Here is a 19,580-nt window from a genome sequence, read left to right on the forward strand (position 1 = left end):
ATTCTGTTGCGACTTTCGGATGTTAGGGTCAGAATTTGACGTCAACAACATGAAAGCATGGATCCATCCAGCCTTGTATTAATGGTTTAGGCTGGTGATGATGGTGCAATGGTTTCTTGGCACACTTTGGGCCCATAAGTACAAACTGAGCATAGTGTCAACGCCACAGCCTACCTGAGTATTGTTTCTGACCATGTCCATACCTTTATAACTATAGTGTACCCATCTTCTGATGGCTACTACCAGCAGGATAATGTGGCATGTCATAAAACGCGAATCATCTCAGGCTGGTTTCTTGAACATGACAATGAGTTCACTGTACTAAAATGGCCTCCACAGTCACCAGATCTAAATCCAATAGAGTATTTTTGGGATTTGGTGAAACAGGAGATTCGCATCATGGATTTGCAGCGACAAATCTGCAGCAACTGTGTGGTGCTATCCTATCAATATGGACCAATGAATCAATGCCATGAAGGATTAAGGCAGTTCTGAAGGCAAAAGGAAGTCCAAGAAAGGGTCCTACTAGAAAGGTGTACCTAATAAAGTGGCCGGTGAGTGTATATATATATATATATATATATATATATATATATATATATATATATATATATATATATATATATATATATATATATATATATATATAAGCGTGATACATTGATTTTCACACTGCTGAATATTCCACGGTCAACTGTTAGTAATTTTATATCAAAACAAAAGCAATTTGGAACAACAGTAACTCAGCCACAAAGTGGTAGGCCACATAAAATCACAGAGCGAGGTCAGCACATGCTAAGGCGCACAGTGCGCAGAAGTCGGCAACTTTCTGCATAGTCAATAACTACAGACCTCTAAACTTCATGTGGCCTTTTCAGGAGTTGGGCTTGGCCCCTTAGTTCCAGTGTAAAGAACTCTTAATACTATGTGGGAACAGTTTGGGGATGGCCCCTTCCTGTTCCAACATGACTGTGCAGTGTGCACCAGTAGCAAGGTCCATAAGGCATGGATGATCGAGTTTGGTGTGGAGGAACTTGACCGGCCTGCACAGAGTCCTGACCTCAACCTAATAGAAAATATTTGGGATGAATAAGAGTGGAGAATACAAACGAGGCCAACATCTGCGTCTGATCTTGCAAATGTGCTTTTATAAGAATGGTCAAACATTCAAATTAACACACTCTTAAACCTTGTAGAAAGTCTTCCAAGATCAGTTGAAGCTGTTATAGCTGCAAAGGGTGGGCCAACTCCATATTAAACACTATGCATTAAGAATGGGATGTCATTCGGGTTTATGTGCATATGAAGGCAAGTGTCCCAAATTCAAAGGCTGCAACCTTCTAAGGACGTATTTTAAAGGCACACAAGGCAAGTCTGAGTATTATTTCTCTACTAGCTCCCCCTAGTGTCTGGGAGTAAATGCGTTCTATATCTAAGACTATACGAGACTGAAGGACACCGGGTCGGATACAGCGAACTTGCAATTGGGGTATTCTTCCTACAGACGGTAGGGGCGGGCGAGAGAGTCTTCATTCGTCATGTAATGAGTCATTTAACCATATACCGACTTACGAAGATGATTTATTAACATAAAAATGCTGCCTTGTGTCCCTTTAAGACCGATTGCGTCACAGCAGCGCGACTTGAGGGTAGTAAGGCCGTCCCATTTCAAAGAATGCGTAGAATGAAGCCTCAAAATGTGTCCTTATTTCTCAGCGCTGTCGTTTATAATGTGAATTTAAAAGAGCAACACTCGTCAAACACAATCATTAAAAATATTTGTATTATCATGAAAATTCTACTTCTCTTCTACACCAGAGTGACCTCTGGCATTTGGATGTGGCGGCATTTCACAGTAATTCATTCAAATTCATTCATTGAGAAAACACGCATTTGCACGATTAATCGTCACAGCCCTAGTATATATAGATTTCACACAATTATTGTCACATATGTCACTTTAGCCATTTTATTTGGTCTTTCACAGCAAAACCCTTTACATACGTGCAAAAAAAGACTCTTCTAAAAAGTCTCTAGTCACTCTTCACTGTCCTTTCTGAATAAATTCTCTCAATATTCTAATATATTCAGTGAAACCTCTTTTAATAGTGAAAAAAAATCTTGCACTGTGACACATGCACAACATCATTCATAAAATTCTTCTGTGCACTTAGAGGACTTTGCTGAAAAAAACGCATTGGTGTTTAACGCATTCTTCCAACAAAGCTTTATTTCTAATTAAGTGGATTTAAAGAACAACTTTGAGCTGCCTTAGTTTATAAACATCTAGCCCTAACATATCTTAAAAGGGACATAAAACTGTCTTTTTCCATGTTTAAGTGCTAGAATTGGGTCCCCAGTGCTTCTTTCAACCTAGAGAATATGAAAAAGATCAACCCAGTAACTTAGCTTGATACACCATTCTCTGCAAGCAAAAAAATAAGTCATTGAAATTTGGCTCCCCTTGTTATGTCAGAAGAGGATAATACCGCGCCTTAATCTACACTACCCACTACGGCACTGCCATTAGTACAAAGGTCAGCTTATTTGCTTTTTAAAGGACACACCCAAAAACTGCACATTTTTGCTTACACCTACAAGGTGTAATTTTTATCATCCTATATTAAATTATCTATATGGTATTTTAAGCTAGAACTTCACATACGTACTCTAGGGATTTATATGACATCTTAAAAAAGTCTTGTGAAATGTCCCCTTTAACATATATCAGTGATGCAAACCAGTATTTTTTTGTAATATACATTTGTAAAAACTATTTAAATGTCCTTATATAACTGAGGCCTGCCGGGAATATTTGGTCAATATAATTATCTAATTTTTTACAGCTTATAGTGGCGTCTTATATTTATATGCCAAATTAAAGTTAATTCTGAGTATTTGGAAGAAACTATTTTTGTTTAACATTTATTGTGTGTCATTTAGTCTTGACATTGTTTGCTCCAGTATTGTATCATTTTTAAACTAACACCTACAGCATGGTTCTGGATTTGCTAATTGTTTTTTTTTTTACTAAAACACATCTATTTTATCTATTACTGTATTTACAGAACATAGTTAAAAATAAAGGTACTATCATATACACTGTCAAAAAATTGGTCAAAAAATAGTCCCTAGCTGTCACTGGGGCAGTACCCTTAAAAAAACACACACACAGTTGTACATAAAGAGTTAATGGTACCTATTATAATATGTATAACATTTCCATACCTAAATGGGCAGTTGTAGCCTAGTGGTTAGAAAGTCAGGCTTGTAACCCGTGTGTTGCCGCTTTGAGTCTCATGGCCGTCAGGTTGCAACTGTATTGCCCGTGAGCAAGGCACCTTGACCCCAATTTACCCCTGGGCGCTGAAGGGATAGCTGTCCACTGCTCTGGATGTGTATGTTCAGGACTTGCAGTGTGTGCGTTTACATTTTGAGTATGCTTTGCTTTTTTGACAAACATGTGACACTTTCACATTTCTTATATAGCACTGCTGTGAACAACCTTAGCACCTTTATCTTTTAGAGGGTTAAAACAGGTCAATCACTCATCCACCAGGGTATATTTTTTGTACGTTTTAAAAATGCAAAATGGCTTGTTAGGCTGTCTATACTTTTATAATACTAAATTATAAAGACTGTAGACTTTTCGTGATAACACCTTAATTGTTTTTGTTAAATTAGGTTTTAAACAACAGCACAGTCAGACAATTACTGTGCAGATGTTGTGCATGGTTCAGACAGATGCAATCACACAGGATGCGGTTTAGCAGTACCCCTTACAGTCTCACATAGATATTAGTGCTGAAATGTGTGGTGAGATTGCTGATAAAGCCATCGATTAAGAAACTGCAACGTTTTCTAAAATGTGCATTGCACTCAGAAATGCTGACATATAACAAAGCCTTCATTATTTCATAACACCTTCAGACAAACACACATCCCCTTACAGAAACCAATAGTAAACTCCAACACAATAGTAACGACTTCATGAACTTCTTTACTAACAAAATTATGTTTATTAGGGAAAATATAGAAACAACTCAAGCAGCCACAGCTCTACCCAATAGTACATTTACCACTAGATTATCATACAAACATCTTGAGTCATTTAAACCTACTACAATAGAAGAGCTCTCTAAATTAGTAACATAATCTAAATCATCTTCCTGTATATTAGACCCCGTTCCCACAAAATTACTAAAAGAGGTATTTCATGTAGTGTCCGACACGGTACTAAATATCTTTAACTCATCGCTAGAATTAGGCTACGTTCCAACAGCTTTCAAACTAGCAGTTATTAGACCGCTCATTAAAAAACCAAACCTTGACCAGGGAGATCTTAATAACTTTAGACCAATCTCAAATCTACCTTTTCTTTCTAAAATATTAGAAAAGTAGTGGCAAGCCAGCAATGCACATTCATAGCGAATAATAATACATATGAAAAGTTCCAATCAGGATTCAGGCCCCACCATAGCACAGAGACAGCGCTGCTTAGAGTTACAAATGACCTCCTATTAACTTCTGATCGTGGTGAAATCTCAATCCTTATATTACTAGACCTTAGTGCAGCCTTCGACACAATAGATCACAGAATCCTACTCAATAGACTAGAAAACTATGTTGGCATCAGTGGTCAGGCATTAGCCTGGTTTAGATCGTATCTAACCAATCGATATCACTTTGTTTATGTAAATGAGGAAGAGTCCTATCACTCCCCCGTTAAATACGGCGTACCTCAGGGATCAGTTCTAGGCCCTATCCTATTCTCGTTATTTATGTTACCTCTAGGAGACATTATCAGGAAACATAACATAAGTTTTCACTGCTATGCGGATGATACCCAGCTTTACATCTCGTCACATCCGAGCGAAACACACCAGTTTGCTAAACTAACAGACTGCATTAGTGATATTAGGGACTGGATGGCACATAACTTTTTTATGCTAAACTCCAATAAGACTGAGATACTTATTATTGAACCAAATCGCTCCAAACATAATATGTCAGATTACAAGTTGCCCATTGATGGCTGCACGGTGGTGCCATCTTCCATGGTTAAGAATTTAGGCTTAATGTTTGACAGCAATCTATCTTTCGATAGTCATATCTCCAACATCTGCCGCACAGCATTCTTCCATCTTAGAAATATCTTAAAAATACTCCATATGCTGTCTGCATCAGATGCAGAAAAGCTTATCCATGCTTTTATGACCTCTAGAATAGACCATTGTAACTCGTTACTCGGGGGATGCAATGCAAATCAGGTAAACAAGCTACAGCTGGTTCAAAACGCCACTGCAAGAGTGCTTACTCGATCTAAAAAGTATGACCACATTAGTCCAATTCTGGCATCTTTACACTGGCTACCAGTTGAATATCGCATACAATTTAAAATATTACTAATCACCTACAAAGCATTAAATGGCATAGCGCCCTCGTATATTAAAGAATTACTATCAGAATACAATCCACCACGTAAACTGCAATCACAAAATTCTGGTTACTTAATTATCCCTAGAATATCAAAAGTGTCTAAAGGTGGTAGATCCTTTTCCTACTTGGCCCCTAAGCTCTGGAATGACTTACCAAAAAATTTTCGAGCATCAGACACAGTCGAGCAATTTAAATCTAAACTTAAGACATTCTTCTTTAACAAAGCATTCACATAGAATGTCCAGTAAATGTACTTTTCCCCGCAGTAGTTATTTTGTCTAGAACAAAGCACTCACATACCTCATATGGGTAATTTACTCTTGCCGCAATAGTTAGCCTGTCTGGAACCGAGCTGAATTAAACCACTATAATGTATGACACTTGCATTACATGCGAACGGCCCCTACGCTAATAGAATTCTGTTTTTGTCTCCCTGTCTCGTCCTCGACCCCGAGGACAATGAGACAAACAGACCCAGTTCCTGTTGCTGTGAAGGTCATCGCACCACTGATCTACTGGCTGTCCTTCAACGTGATGCCCAGCCGATGCGCGACCAATGACCACCAGCTGAACAAGTTTAATCCGCTTACCCGCTTCCTATCCCTACCGTGTCTATATATACATATATATATATATAAATATTAATCTCTCCCTAGGGTTTTTTGTCCTTCTAGGATTTTTTCCCATTGGGTTTTTTTCCTAGGGGGTTTTTTAGTCCAATGGAGAGTCAGCCAACTTTGGCTTAACTTAGCACTTTACTGTATACGGGACATTATTAATACACTCGCTTACACGGTTTATCCTTAGCCGCTATATTCTACTTCTTATACTATGTATTGATTTTGAGTGTTCTCCTCTACATCTACTCATGTAAAGCTGCTTTGCAACAATTAACAATTGTGAAAAGCGCTAAATAAATAAAATTGAATTGAATTGAATTCTGATGACCCCAAAAAATTCTTTCAGAATCCTCTTCTTCTTTTTCATTAGATTTTCTTATTACTTGTTGAAAACATGAACTTGTGATTTACATTTGAAGTTATTATTAGCAAGTTGGCAGCAGCTGACTGAGAAAGTTGAAGTGGGAATATTTTTGTGACAAAGGGAAAAATTGTGAAATTTTAAAATGGCACTGATACACGTGCTTCATATCAGATCTGACTGAATATTATGGTGGTCTAACCCTTATTGCAGTAATTTGAAACCACATTTGAAACCAGCATTGAGATAGTGTGGTCATCTTTACCAAGTCGTAAAAGCATTGTACAAACAGAGTAATGTTGAAGAGGTGTATGTAAAAACCTCCTACAGCATGTTGGTATGTATTTGGATGAATACACATTTTCCTCTGAATGTGTCACTGGGCCTAATGAATTGTCCCAGAAATCACCTGTTGTGATTGCATCATTCATAGTTGGAAACATGGGCAACTTTTCAGTAGTAATGATGTAATTTCCGAAATATGATGCTCTAAAGGTGAAGTATACTGTAACTTCAGCGGCTTTACACTCGCAATGATTCAATACAAGAAATATTTTTGGTTCTTCAAAGAACCTATCAGTCAAAGGTTCCTAAAAGAATCATTTAGTGAGGGTTAGGAATAAAACTGGGGTGAAAACGCAGTGTCTCTTTTACATGTTGATACTGTAAAAACACCACTAAAACAGCTCAACCAGGCCTCAACCCCCTTTTTTGGGAATGATTTGGCGGGATTTTTGCTTTAAATGAGAGACACTGTGACGTTTGACTTGATGGAAAAAGTATGTTGTAATTCCGACAAGCCGATCTTGTAGTAAAAGTGTTGAGTATCTCCCTTTGAACTGGAATTTGTGCACCTTTAATGGTCAAACATCACACACTTAATAAAGCTGAAAATATTAAGAAACATAATAGACCCCTATAATTTAGATTTTTTTAAAGCAACTTTAGCTCAGGTACCTTCTTACAGAAATATAATACGAATAAATTAAATAATAGTTATACTTTGCAGATGGATGTTATAACTCAGTTTCGTGCACATGCTTAATCTGTGTGACAGCCACAAACAAACAACCCACCACAAAATGTTAATGTAGACTGTGTCACTTACAGCAAATCAGCTGAGCTGTGGCAAAATGCAACGCAATGGAGCAGCATCAAGCGCTTTCGGTTGAAACTGTTTTTGTGACACATTGTATCTCGTAACCTTTCTCCTTCAGTCTCACCAGAAGAGACAACAGCAGCTATAGGAACCCCAAAGGTTGGAACAGTCTGTTGAAAGGGTGAACGATAACCACACACTGCTTTTTTAAAAACCACATTATAGCAAGTGTATTGTTCTCACACAATGATTATTGCCTCTTAAGTGCTATATAGCATCTTCAGTATATACACTGTCTTTAAAATCTAAAGTCTCATAATATCACAATGAGATTAGGAGCATCAAAGTTTGATTTCACAATGATTTCAATCTTTGACATGACCTTACTCAGTCAATATTAAAGTTATCAATGTTATATTTGTGATTTACGGTTTTCTATATTTTATGTATTATATTTTATTCAATCACAAAAATGACTTTAATTGGGTTTTCCCAGACAGGGTCACATTTGGTCTAAAAATAATTGTATATTTCTGTGTGAAATAATGTGTTTTTGAACCATAAACCCCGCAAACACATTGTATTATACCAAATACACAAAATAACTTTGTTTTTTAGCAATAAATAAATAGGTGCACTTTAAAAGCCGAAGTATAGTCCATTTTTTACGTGTACACGGGGGTCTGCAAACATCAGAAGAGTGTGCACATACTATATGCGCACTTCCGAATTTTAGGTTGTGTACGCGGCCCGCCTACAGGAGAATCTAGTATGTAGCCCAGAAGATGTTGCATTTGGAAACAATACTCATGGGTCGAAAGTCTGTGTACACATACGAGTCAAATAAACTATACTTTGCAAGGCTGTGCGTTCAACTGTACGCATACGTTCACGTACAAATTAAAAAACAGAGTATACTCCAGAGTATAAATGCTGGCTTTATAACACAACACCAGCCAAGACAATGGGTATGTCTCAATCAGCACCCTTGTTCAGTAGTCAGGGCACTAGGGATGTGCATCGATGCATCGCATTCCCATTAAAAAGACCTGTCGAAAATCGATTCTGAATCGTTTCATGCACAGCTTGTGCATGTACAATAGCTCCGTGATCAGTAGGAAGTCCTTAAAAATCTAAAATCACTACAAGTTTGACTCGTTTATAACGTGCATTTAAAAAAGCAACACTCGTCAAACACAATCATTTAAAATATTCTTTATTATCATGAAAATACCTGAAACAATCTGAAGAACAGCGATATAAATATGCCTTTTAGATATTTCCTGGAATAGTGTTAGTAATGCTACTTCTTCTGTGGCACAAATGGTGTTTCTAAGCGAGAGCGCCCCCTGGCTTTTGGATGTGGCTGCATTTCACCGTAATTCATTCAAATTCATTCATTGAGAAAACGCGCATTTCCCCGATAAATTGTCACAACCCTACAGGGCACTGATCAGGGAGTCTGCCATTTTAAGGTCTGTCTCAATCGCAAATTCCTTCCAGTGCACTGGGAGGTTCGTTCCTTAAAAATTCCCACAATGCAACGCAAAAACCAGTGAGCATCGATGGTCCCTATGTTCCCTTACTGGAAATCACGTGACCTTTTTGAAGCTCGCCCACCGAAAATCACGTGATCCATCTCAAACTTTATGAAATGTGACAGAACTTTTAAAAAGACAAACGTTTGCTTTAGTTTTAGTAAATACAAACACACATCGCTACACTGTAAGGCAGTGTTTCTCAACCGTGGTCCTCAAGGACCCCCTTCCAGAATGTTTTAGATGTCTCCTTGTTTAAAACACCTGTACCAACTCATCAGCCGCCTTCCAGAATGTCTCTCTAACAAGCTAATGACTTAAATCAGGTGTTTTAATTAAGGAGACATCTAAAACATTCTGGAAGGGGGTCCTTGAGGACCAGGGTTGAGAAACACTGATGTAAGGGACCACAATCTACTCAATATTTAATATTTACTTAAAATTGTAATATATATATATATATATATATATATATATATATATATATATATATATATATAAAATTAATTATATTTAAAAAGAAATTCTTTTCCCCAATTTTATGCACGGATATGTAAGAGAATAATGACAGCTTTTTCACAGTGTACACAGTGTCACAGGGGTTAAGGCAAATCATGCAAAAATGTACAAATGTGGTTGTATGAATTAATACGAATTAGCCACATCATAAAATACATACGAATTGCCATGAGATAGTGTTGGATTTTCAGACAATCATTTTGAGTTATTCATATTCATTCTTGTTTTTTGCACGTTGTTATTTTGAGTAATTGCATTTTTGTCAGGAACAGGAGGCAGAACCCAAGCACAGACGATTCTGGGGTTAACAAGAAACACTTTATTGACAGGACAAAACAAGGAAAACAAATCCCACAAGGGGGCAAACAACATTTAACAAGATACTACAACACTTAACTAGACAATAGACTATACTTGATTAAATACTAGACTTTAACTTCACTACATACAGAGAGAGTACAAAATGAACAAACACAGAGCAGCAAACACAAGGGCATTGAATAGGGGAAAAAATCAAGAGGGGAACAGATGACAATGATCAAACATTAACAAGGATAATTAATGAAGAGACGAGGGGGCGGGGTCAGAGACGAGACGGGAAAGCACATGGCCTAATAAACGAGGTCACGTGCCTTTACACAAAACATAAGGTGTGTTCGACATCGGCTGTGGCTGGATGTAACCGATCGGCGAGATTAGCCGCGTGCAGGCGGGGAGGAGCTGAAAACGGAGACGTGAAGTCGGACGCGCTGTGGTTCCCGTAGTTTGCTGCATTTACGTCAGGCATGGCTGATCACGTGCCGTTTGCTTGCTTAATCGCATTAAACATGATGTGTAAGATGTAAACTACATAAAAAGTGAATTATACTGTTTTGAATGTCCGTGTATGAGCATGAGTGGAACTGAAGAGGCTTACAGCATCTGTTTTTACAAGAATAAAGTTTAACAGAAGCATAAATTATTTAAATACCAATGTAGTGGGGTCTACGTTTTTGTATCCATTTTATTTTGATGAAGATGACACAATATAACATCGCGACTACATGAAAAGAGCTTTAACTGTTATAAAAATACAGATTTGTGAGCATTTGTGGAACTGAGGGCGTGAAAATACACACGAAACACACGTGATTGTTGTCATGTGGTGAATCCGACCAATCTTGAAACAGCTGTGTCGTCATTACAGCCCGTGCAGCTCCTCTTCGGGAACTGCGCTGGCTAACTCAGGCGGCTGATCTCGAACCGCTCTCGCGGTACTTAAAAACCATATGACACAGTCACGTGCCTGCAGCGCCAGCTTAAGTCGGACAGAAATACTAACCGGAATGCACTGCTTCAAGTCAGCCGCCGATCGGTCTGCGCAGCGCCGCATGAAGTCGAACACACCTATACTGTCAGAACCCTGTCACAATGAACTAGAAACTAAGATAAGACAGGATCCTGACACATTTTATTGAACAACATCATACTGATTGCAAGAGGCACTTTTAATTCATTTGAAAAGGGAGAAGGGGCTTAAGCCACCAGAGTTCCCCCATCTGCAAGTGCCTCATGTGATCTGGATGAGGAGGCTTACATGAGCTGACTTCCTATTCCACAGCAGCTCACTTCCTTCTCCCTCTATAAATAGCTACAACATACTTTACAGTTACAACATAAATAGTTTGACCCTGAAAATACATTTGAAGCATCTAAAATAAGGATGGGCAACTTCGCTCCTGGAGGGCCAGTGTCCTGCAGAGTTTAGCTCCAACCATAATTAAACACACCTGAAGCAGCCAATTATGGTCTTTTTAGGCATACTAGAAACTTTTAGTCAGGTGTACTGAGGCAAGTTGGAGCTAAACTCTGCAGGACACCGGCCCTTCAGGACCCAAGTTGCCCATCCCTGATCTAAAATAAATGTTACAACTGACTTCTCAGCTGTTATGAAAGCAAAATTAGAGACTGCCAAATTTTATCACCCAGGTTGTCAATGTAGGTAGCTTTACCAAAGAGATAGTTTTGTTTTCTAAGATTGATAGTATAGCAAAAGATGCTAGTGAAATGATGATGGCTAAGCCCATGACGACAAAGCTACTGAGTACAGGTTCCTGTATGCTTTCTGTCAGTGAAGTAATTATAGTCAGGTGCAGTCATTCGATGAAATTAAAAGTGTAACAGTAACAGTTCATCACAAGGAAAATAAATCTTTATATAAGCTTAAAGTAAATTTCAGTGTGGTATTTTTCTGCAGTTAAATCATAATACAGTAGTGATAGATGTATAGCTGAATGAGGAATCTGTGCATGTGTTAGTTAAGTTTGTGTTTCTATATTTGTTTGTTGCTATTTTGAGAACCCGTGCCATGACGAAGCTCTCTTCCGCTCTGAGGGGATTCTTGGGGGTAAATGACTGACTGAGGTTTCTGAGGCTGGCAGACGCACCTGACAAAAAAACAACAGCAAATATACAACATGATCTTAGTGCAATGTGCATGGAACCAAATGACATTTCAAGTGTAACTGTTAACAACGACATTTTATGTGTTGCATGGGTTTGTATTTGATTTTTTTTTGTTAGATCAGGTGTTCAAGTGACATTTTACTTAAGAAAAATTACTACTCCATGTACAGTTATTGTCATGTGTCTATTTGTTCGATGTCTTATTTTGTTTGCGTTCACACGTTATTGTAATTATTTTGTAATGACAACACGTGACCTTTAATTCGCTGTTCACATCCTGGAACTGGAGATTATGTGTTTCTGTAGCAACAGTAGCTCTGATTCCATCAAAACGTGAAGCCAATCTTTTTTCAAAATTCACAAAAAAGAAAAACAACCAGATGTGAATTAGAGTTATTCCCATCAAGTTGTCTAAGCGAATGACAATAACCTAATAACTAACAGTAAATAAAACAAAATACGCATAGAAAATGGAGACTGGACATTTAATCAGAAAACCTGATGTGTGGGGAAACCCTGGGGACAAACACGTGCACACTCTTGAAATTATTACGTGAAACGAAACAATAAAAGTACCATTTGTTTCCCGCTTAAAAAAACCTTTGTTTTTTCCTTGAATTTTCTGTGAAAATCATTCCAAACACTATCATTATAATGTCTTCCTGCATATGGTCCACCATGCTTATTCTGAAGTCTCACGAGATTTTGTGAGATTTCCTGTGTAAGGAGCAAAACGGTTAAATCTAGGATTTCTTATACTCATGTTTGAGGTCTATCACATTTTTTAAATCTTATAAGATTTGGCATTTTCATCGCTTGTTTCTTATGCAATATTTCAAAGTGAGTATAAAATCAGTTTGATGGAAACCCAGCTAGTAACAAAATCAGATTGAATCCACTTTTAAATTAAATTATTTGCTTCAGCTAAATATCGCAAAAAGTGCATCAGGTAACAATAAAAACATAATGGAAGTGTTTCTGTGTGAGGTTGCAGCGGTCACCTGTAAGCGCTCAGAAAACTTCCAGTCCACAAACTGTAATCATGAATGATATGTGGATGTGAATGCTTTTACGCTTTAATCTTAAAATTATGGTACTTACAATATGCATGAATGCACCTTTAGTTCCTGTTTCCCTTTTCTGATTGTTTCCACCTGTTGCTAAGTTTAGCCTTTGGTCTTGTTCTTTAAAGCTTTTCTTTGTCTGTGATTGCTGTGTTTATCTTTAAATAAATGTTGTATGTTGATCTATAGATTCACTCTGACTATGTTATTGGTCTATTAGTTTACTTCTCTGTCTACATTTATGCATTTGGCAGACACTTTTATCCAAAGTGATTTACAGTGCATTCAATCAAGTATACATTTATAACAGTATTTGTGTTCTCTGGAAATCAAAGCCACAACATTTTGCACTACTAATGCAATGCTCTACAAATGAACTACAGGAACACTCTATACAGCTGCTAAGATATTGTTTGCAATGGCAGAAGCTTCCTCTTAACCTATTTGTGTTGCTCTGGGCATAACAATGAAGTGTATATATCTCAGTTATATTTTGACATGTTCATAACTCCTCAAAGTTTCATAAGGACCACTGTAATATAATGGTCAAGATCAAGTGAATGGGCAAACAGTTCAAAGATATAAAGATATTTACATTGAAATGTATTCAACAAACCTCTTGTATGAGTACGTGCCACAAAGATGCTCAGGAAGACGATCACTGCCACTGTCTTATAGCTCATCATCGCTTCAAAACTCAACACATTATTTATAAGTCTGGTACTCGTTCACATCTACTTTCTCTCTGTTATCTTCTCTCCAGATGTAAACGGACGTGCACTTGTAGTCTTGATTTTTATAATATTTTCACATCGCTCTAAACTTACTTAAAGTCTTTACAAGAAAACAAAACATGTTAAGAGTATCTTGATTTGCAGTATACATTTTAACATTGCTATATCTTTATCAATCTTTCTCTTAATCTTTCATGTCTTTGTCTAAGTTTTCTTTCGTTTCTCTCACCAGTTTGCCGTTATATTGAACACTCCTTCATTTATTTTCTTTTTGTCTTTTTTTACGTTTTGTGTCTTTTATCTTTACATATCCTGCTCCCACATATGAAATGCTGACTTCCTGCCTTGTTAACCACTGCAGTCATCTGAAAGCATTTTCTTTTTAGTTGGGTCTATATGCTGTTCTCATGCTAAAGATATATCTTGGTTAAAACATTTAGTTATTGCCTTTCTGAAATATAATATATATATGTTTCATGATTCCTATGAAAAATTTATTTGGATAAATTTAGTCAATTCAGTATACAGAAAACTATTTGCTTTTACAAATATTATTTTTTAATTTTATTATTTTTAGAAATTGCCATAAAATAGGGAATTAAAAGACAACAGTTGGTTGAAGACATTTTTAATACTAAAAATATTTAAAAACAGGAATTATTAGTTATTATAATAACAGTTACAAACATATCAGTTTTAAAACATAACCGTTTATGTTATGTTTGTCTGTTCTTTTTAGAATTTTATCTAACACATTTCAATGATGATGTATTAACACTAAACAATAAGTTGAAACTTTAAACAAATATTTCACTTCTACACATATTAATCTCGCTTCGCTTAAGCCTTGGAAACTTAAGGGTGATTCACAGCCTTTTGTTGAATGACGTCACATTACAGTGCAGAAAAGCTGAGCGACAATGGTGACCAGACAAGCTTCATGTCTGTTGTAATATTTTGAATAGATGAGTTGAGCTAAAGCCAAGTTTTTCTCTACATTAATCTATGAAAATGCTAATCAACCAAAAGTTTTGTTAAAATAATTGTTACTGGACATCCCCCAATACAACTGTAAAACATTTTTAAACTTCTTTACTCAGAATCAGTGTTGGGGAAAGTTACTTTTAAAAGTAATGCATTACAATATTAAGTTACTCCCCCAAAAAAGTAACTAATTGCATTACTTAGTTACTTTTCATGTAAAGTAATGCTTACGTTACTTTTGAGTTACTTTTGCGTTACTTTTTCTAAAGCTTGATCTCTTTCAGGCCTTGCAGGTATTTTTTTATGACTGAAAAGTTCTGCATTCAACAACAGTCTATGTAACCTACACCTCAAAAACACGTAGAATAATAATCTAGAATAATATTTTATTCTGAAAACTTCCCGACTACAGAGCAATGCATTCCATATAAAAATCTCAACATTACAGAATATTGAAAGTTGAACATTATGTACCCACACAAAAAGTACAAAACACATTAAGTAAATTCACTGTCCATTGAAATAATAAAGAAAGTAATATAGGCTAGTTAAATTGCCATTATGATTTATATTAGGGCAAAAGACAGATCTTAAACATTTAACATTTTTATCAACTTAATAAAGAACAATGGGATGATAGTGAGAAACAACATCCCTAATTAAACAAATCTTTAGCTTCAAAATTTGAAAAAAATCTTCATGTGACCTAAACAAATGTATAAGTTGATTCCAATAGACATCAACTGTTGAGTTTTCTACTAAGTGTTATTAAACCAAAATGTGTTTTATACTAAAAAAGTCCAGATCACTTTCTGCAATGCAAAGAACAAAACAAATGATCAACAAAGATTTGTGTGTTTTAGAGTATTATTATCTTAACACTATTCACTATTTCATCTAGATTTTATTTTCAAAGTAACGATTGTAGCGCAGCAGCAGAAGTCTCTCAAAACGCTGGTCTGTGAGACGGTTCCTTTTTGGGGTGAGGATGAGACTTCCAATACTAAACAGCCTCTCAACTGGCGCACTGGAAGGTGTGGCTGTGTTGGTTTTTAAGAAGACCTTTAAAATCCTGGGGAAATCATGTAAATTTCCCATATCACCTGATTTAAGGTATTCACATATCTCCATGTCCACAGTTGTTGCTTGTTTGTCATGTTGATTCTCCTCTTCAGGAAATGCAAAGAAATCATTTTCATGGTCTCTGCTTTCAGGATCAGGAGACTGCAGTGGCTCTTTTTGTTGTATCTCAACATTGAGAGCACGACACTGTGCTGACAGAGTCATCTTGATCTTGTCTTTTCTTGTATCATCCCTCAGCCAGCGCAGCTTGAACTTTGGCAGGGTTACCGCAGCAAGCAAAGCTTCCTCACTGTCAAGGATATTGCTAAACCGTGTCTTGATAGCCTGCAAAAAAAAAAGATTAGATTATTTGAGTTAAACAATTTATAAACTAATAGACATGCATTCATACAAGAAAATATTACAATTATGTGAGGTAAGTAACAGATACATAAACATATTGACTTGAATGCACTGAAGAACTGAACTGAGCTTAATGATGACACCACTTTTCACAAAAGTTGCTTTATAGCTTTATTGAACTCATTTCATTATTGATGAACTAGAGTTACAGAACCAAACTAAATAAACACTAAACTGATTGTAACCTTATACTGTCTGTTTACTGTCTATTTTCATTTTAGAGCTGCTTTACAGCAGAATTGAATTCTGATTGCATCATTGAATCTTTGTATAAAGTGCTATACGTGATAAGTGATGCTTTGTATAAAGTGCTATAAGTGATAGGATAAAACTGTATTTATAAAACAACATTTTAATAATGATAATGCAATAGCCTATTAAAAAGACTTACTTGAACTATGAGGTCTGGGAGGTCAGCCATCATATGGGAGAGGCCTTCTTTCAGTCCCAAAATTTTGGCCATCAGGATTTCAAGAGTAGGCTGAAGGGTGCCATAGAAACAATCGTCCTCACCTTGAAGTATATCCAATGCCATACAGACAGGCTTCAGAACCTTGCAATATTCTTTTAAGAAATGATACTCTCTCTCCGTCATGCATCTAATGTCCAGGCGAGTGCAAAGTTGATTGAGGTCCACTAACGGCATGTCTGTGACTCGGGTAAGCGCATCATGAAACGAGTTCCACCTTGTAGTTGCAGGGACAAGCAACTTTCTTTTGCTGAATTCCCCCAGGATCTCAGATGCCACAGTTGACCGACTAACTTTTGACCACAAAGTTGAACATTTTCCAGTTGCACTCCTGTATACTGCTTTGCAATCTGCCTTCGCAGTGATAAATTTAACTACGTCGGTGGTGCAAATAAGGTTAAGTGTGTGTGACGCACATCGGTGATGAGGGGGGAGAACAAACCTTTCGCTGGTCTCACTGTCATCCCGTAAAACGTTGTGCAAGTCCGTAAAGACGACGTCGTCTTCATCATTTTCTGTTTCATCATCAGCAGCTTGAAACATTCTGAATGCTTTAACAAAGTTTGCGCCATTGTCTGTGACAGTTGCAGTTATTTTACCACAAAGAGCAAATGAGCTGTGAATTTGCTCAATCTCCGCTGCAATGGCATCGTATGTGTGTCTCCCACGAAATCGTTTGCAGGCGATTGCAGCTTTTCGGCGATGAAGACTAGCAGGATCGATCCAGTGTACAGTAATTCCTAAAAAACTTTTATTATGCGCAGTCCACAGATCCGCAGTGGTAGAAACATATTCCAGGTCAGCAAAGGTTTTCTTTAAGTCTGTCTCCATTTCCATGTATGCATTGTCCAAATAGCTTGTAAAGGTTTTGCGATCGGGCAGCACGCTTCCCGTCCTTCTGCCTGTCACTGAGATTTTGCTGATGATATTGCGAAATGTAGGCGCCTCTACAGTGGAAAGTGGCTGCATCTCCTCAACAATAAAAGCGGCGACTAATTTGTTGAGTTCAGTCGAACTAACGTTAATTGTTTTACCTGATGAACTGAAATCAAGCTTTTGTTGTTTAGCTTGAGGCGGGGTGCAGGTCGTATCATCCGGCGCTCTCTCGTCCAACTCTGTGGTGCTGTGTTTTGCATGGAGATGTTTTTTTAAGTTTGAAGTGGTGTTTTTTGCAGTTGACAAGAGTTTTTCACCTACACATAATTTACACTTGACGACAATCCCCTTCTCCTTTTCTTCCACAATTTCAAAATAATGAGAATATTTCCATCGCGAAAACGTCAAAGCCTGGCCTGCCATCTCCGTTTCTGTTTCAAACTGTTCCCGCTCAGGCGGGCGCGCACGCATAGAGTGCGTAATTCTACGTGACTACGTTCAGTTTAATTCAGTACATAATTATTTTTTAAATCGAATTAATTAAACTAAAAAGTAACTCACGTTACTTTTTTTTAAAAGTAACTTAAATATTAATGTGTACATTTATAAAGTAATGCGTTACTTTACTCGTTACTTCAGAAAAGTAATATTATTACGTAACGCACGTTACTTGTAACGCGTTACCCCCAACACTGCTCAGAATTGAGCTGATTAAGGGGCTGATCACAAAAAATGCGTTTATGACAGCTGTAGGCGCCTTTTTTGCTGTGATACTTCTGATAGTGCTTTGTTTATCAGTCATTAAACAATGCGCCGATTGGTTGTTGTGAAGTTTATCCCACCCCTCCTCCACTGTGATCGGACAGCTGAGTAAAAACTGACATTGACGAGCTGAGTTTTTCACCCAGAGTTGAATATTTTTCAACTCTTGGCGCTCAGTGCGGAAAAATCACTAAGCGCCACTTTCAGCGCAAAAAAACAGCCAGCTGCTGGCTTTCTTTTATTGGAAAAAATTGAAAACATACACTGACGTAAAAGCTTTGGTGTGCACCCTACCCTAAGGGGACCAAAAAAAGGCAGTGCAGTGTGCCTTGCGTTTCCGAATGTTTAAAATGCATTTGGTGTGATTGGCCCCTAAAGGTGCGATACCTACATAATTTGATCAACCACTAATTTCTTACCTGTCCAACTTTCTGACTTATTTTCAACCAGTTACATCAGTAGACCTAGCAGATGTTGTTTCTAAAATGAAATGATCTAAGTTGAAGCTGGACATTCTCTGTCCACACCTTTTAAAGACGTTTTCTCGACTATTAGTCCCAGTGTGACAAACATGTCAGTTTAAAACATGTTAAAAGCTTCTTTGATCCGGAGATACATTATAATTACCAACCAATCTTCAACTTTTTTCCAGAATTTTAAAGAGAATTTTAGAGAGAGTCGTTCTCCTTTGACTCTTGGTACGATCACACCAAATCCGTTTATGGCAGCTGTAGATGCCTTTTTTGCTATGATACTTCTGCTTTGTTTATCAGTCATTAAACAATTTGACGATTGGTTTTTGTGATGTTTATCCCGCCCCTCCTCCACTGTGATCAGACAGCTGAGTGAAAACTGGCATTGACGAGCTGAGTTTTTCACCCAGAGTTGAATATTTTGAGTTGAATAACTTAATGAACTTAACCAAACTACCTTAAACCAACTTAACAAAACTACACTAACTTACCTAATTTAACTTAAATTAAAACTTTCTAAACTAACTTAACAAACGTAACTAAATAAACTAACTGAACTAACTGAACTAAATTATCTAAACTAACTAATTTAACTAACTTAGGCAACTTAACTAACTAAATAAATAACTTAACTAACGTAAAAACTACCTAGAATTATTTTAACTAAACTAACGATATTAGCTATACTCATTTAAACTAACTTAGCTAACTA

The sequence above is a fragment of the Paramisgurnus dabryanus genome, chromosome 15, assembly GCF_030506205.2.
Source record: "Paramisgurnus dabryanus chromosome 15, PD_genome_1.1, whole genome shotgun sequence".
Classification (NCBI taxonomy): Eukaryota; Metazoa; Chordata; class Actinopteri; order Cypriniformes; family Cobitidae; genus Paramisgurnus; species Paramisgurnus dabryanus.